This window comes from Chinchilla lanigera, unplaced genomic scaffold (genome assembly GCF_000276665.1).
Source record: "Chinchilla lanigera isolate Chin_1 unplaced genomic scaffold, ChiLan1.0 scaffold00217, whole genome shotgun sequence".
Taxonomy (NCBI): domain Eukaryota; kingdom Metazoa; phylum Chordata; class Mammalia; order Rodentia; family Chinchillidae; genus Chinchilla; species Chinchilla lanigera.
The window spans coordinates 168,194-172,038 of NW_004955618.1; positions in this window are offsets into that span (position 1 = coordinate 168,194).

Consider the following 3,845-nt stretch of genomic DNA (forward strand, 5'->3'; position numbering starts at 1 on the left):
AATAGATTTAGGGACCTCTGTTATTCTCATGCCTTGTCAGTGCCTGAGAATTTAGTGAAACTTAGAACCAGGCATTTCTGGGTGGGAATGTGGCTCTATGGTGGGAGTGGGTTTTCAGCATCCACAAGGCCCTGGGGTTGAGCCCCAGCAGCAAAATAGCAACAACAGAAACCACTTTTATTCCCAGAGAAAAACTACAAGTCAAATGTCAAATGAAATAAGGAAAGGAAATATTACCCACGGGTTGCAGTGTTGCACACCTCTAATCTCAGCACTTTGGGAGGGTGAGGCAAGACAATTTGGAGTTCACGTCCTATTCAGGCAAATTTGTGAGACTCTGCCTCAAAAAAAAGTTAAGGATGTCTACATACACTGTTCAGCATGAACACTCAGGGTTTCACCTGCAGTAATACCCGCAAAATTTCCCCTGCAGAAACATATTGTTCTTAAAACCATGTGCTGTATTTTGAAAATACTTTTCATCTTCTTCTTTGTTTTAAACCCTGAGTAATTGGTACTCCTGTGTATAAGAGAAAACTGTTTAGCTTTATATGCCTTCTTGCATAGGGTAAATGTTAGATTCTGTCTTTTCAGTACATCTGGCTTTATTTTCAAAGAGTTAAACTTTACACAAAGCTGTGATGGTGCATGCCTGTGGTCCCACCACTCTGGAGACTGAGGCAGAACAATTGCCATGAATTTGGGACCAGTCTGAACTACACAGTGAGACTCTGTCTCACAAAAAGAAAGAAGCAAACAAAAATAGTTCCAGTTTACATCAAGTAAAATTGCACTTTTTGGTCTCAAGCCTGAATTTAGACAAACTCATATATTTTTTCACCTGTGGTCTCACTTTGTTGCACAGGTTAACCTTGAACTTCTAATCTCCCTGACTTACTTTCCTTACTGGGTGAGTGGCTGCCATCATGCCCACATACAAATGCACTAAATAGTGAACAAATCCACAGAATACTCTTTGTGCTAACTCTCCTTAATCCTTTCATGTAGACCGTGGCAACCATTGATGTGTTCTCCTCCTCTGGATTAAAATAGTTTCTTTTTGAGACAGGGTGTCACTATGCAGTTCAGGGTGGTCTTAAGCTCAATTTCTTGCCCAGGCTGGGCTTAAACTCACAGTGATCCTCCTGCCTCAGCATTCTGAGTGCTGAGATTATTGGCACGTGCTGCCCTGCCTGGCTTAAAATTTTTTAATACAAAATTTACAGATTGCAATAAAAAAGTGACAAGGAAAAAAAACCAACAAATGACAACTACAAAAACTCATAGAAATACAATGTATGCACAAATTGTTTTTAAAATCCCCTTTCAAAATGTCTGTGCTGTGTGTGTGTGAGTTCTTATTTTGGGAGTGGTTTTGCTCTAGTGAAGGCGGTCCCCAGTTTTCCATCCTCCTCCCTCTCCCTCCTGAATGGTGAAAGACCTGGGACACTTTGCCTGGCTCTGATCATCAGATTTGTTTATCACTGAAGAGAAAACCAAGATGAGAGTCTCAATCCTTGTACTTGTATTCAGGCTTTGGGAAGTGGTGAGTTAAGGGCTCTAAATACCCAGCCTCATCTCCTCGTTCAGGTCCGCATGTATGGTTAGGAGCATACTTGCAGACAACATTGAAGACAGTACTGCAGGTTCTGAGTGGTGGCAGAACCACTTCATTTCTTTCCAGACTTTAGCTTCCAAGGCATTGGCTTGCTCCAGCACTGAGACCAAGAGGGAGGGAAGATTGGATTAGGGATAAATGTTTGTGAAAATGCAAGAAAGACTTGAGGGTCCAAAATCACTTAAAAACAGGGTGTGGAGACACATGCCTATAATCCCAGTGCTTGGGAGGTTGAGGCAGGAGGATTGTTATGACCCCAGCCTCTATATAAAAACCAGCATGTGCTACAAGACGGTACCTCAAAAAAAATCCTTCAAGAATGCTTTAATAGGTGAAAATTAATCCGGAATCAAAATGTGTTTTAATATTTGAAAAACAAATGAACTGACTTAATGTTTAAAGGATTACAAGCCAAAAAATAACCTAAAATAAAAAATTTCCCCTCTCAATTGATAAAATATTTGAGAAAATTCGATTATTCATTAATGGTATTTTAATCCTATTCATGAAGAGTAATTCATTTCTTGTTGTAATATGTAAGCAGTTTCAGCTGGGCATGGTATGAATTTTAGTTCCAGAGAGGTGGTAGGCTAAGGAAAGAGGGTTCAAATTTGAGTTTATCATGGGACATACTTCAATTTAATCATTTATTTTCAGTACAGAAGAGAAACCAACTCATCTGCACTGAGCCACAGCCTAGGACTTTAAAAATTTATTTATTTACTTATTTGAGACAAGGTCTTTACTTTTATGCTAGCATTCATGCTGCACTTAAATTGACAGTGAGGTTCCTACCCTAGTGTCCAGAGTGCTGGGATTACAGGAGTGAGCCACCACACCCAGCTAATTCTTTATTTTGAGGTGAGATCCCATGAAGTGCTCATGCTGGGTGGGAAATTTCCATCCTGCTTCCTTAGATTGCCAGATTGCTGGGATTACAGGAGATTACTGCCATGCCCACAATCCTCCATTGTTTTAAAAATGAATTTATATCTTTGGTATTTATGTAAATAACACAGATATTCGTACCAAAACATTATTTCATCTTAGCAATTTTGAAAACTACCACAAAAGATACAGCCCTGCACACAAGGAATGCTCTCACCCGGCCAACTCACCAGGAGGGGGCAGGCTTGTTCCAAAGCTTGGAATCACCTACACTAGAGATGAAGCCAGCCTGTCCTCCCAATGGCTGCCAGAAGTTCTGCTCTTCTGCACAATCTTGATGAGGTGGCAGCCACATGGAAAACTATGTCCCTGGACGCCCCTGTTCTCAGGAGCACAGGAAGTGTGTTGATGATGAGGGAGGTGGACTTCTTTCCCTAGGTCTCTGCAGTTTTTTATTTGTGCTGTGTACATAATTAACATAAATCACAATGTGTCCTAATTCAGAACATCTGGTCTCTGAAGATGTTATAGAAGTTGCCAGTATATGAGCAAAACAGACTTAGTAAACTGATATTTTTAATGCAATTTTCTTTAAAATTTCTTGCCAAAAACCTGGAGGTGGTGGCACAGGTCTGTAATCCCAGTACTTGGAAGGGTGAAGGAGGTGGAATGTCATGAGTTTAAGGCCAGGCTACACAGTGAATTTAAGATCAGCCTAAATTATGTAGCAAGAGCTTGTCTTAAAAGTAAATAATTTGAAGGAAAGACAGTTTGTTTGTTTGTTTGCATGGTACTGCAGATCAAACCAAGGACACACTCCCACTGTTCTACACCTTCAGGTTTGTTTGTCTTTCTGTTTTGAGATAGAGCCTTCCTACATTGGCCAGGATAGTCTTGAACTTACAACACTTGTGTCTCAGCTTCCCAATTCTCTGAGATTAGAGACATATAGCATCAAGCCTTGCCAATTTGTTTGCTTTTTTGTTTTGACAAAAAGCCTTGGTATGTGTTTCTGGCTTGCCATAACTCATGGAGATAGTCCTCCTTCAGCCTCTCAAGTCTTGCAAATGTAGTCATGTACCATCACATTCAGCTTTACAAAAGTCTCTCCTTTTAAAAAATAGTTGTAAGGTTTTATTAAATACAGAAAAACAACAACTTCTGGAGAATATGTTTGGGCCAAGTAAAAGTAGGAAGAGAAGTACAACCTACAGGATGAGGACAGACCACTGTGCAAGGTCAAAGAGACTGACCAGGACAGACTACAGTCATCTCTCAGTATGTTGTGGTTCACTTACTGTGGCTTCACTCTGTCATGGGTTTTTAAAAAATATATATT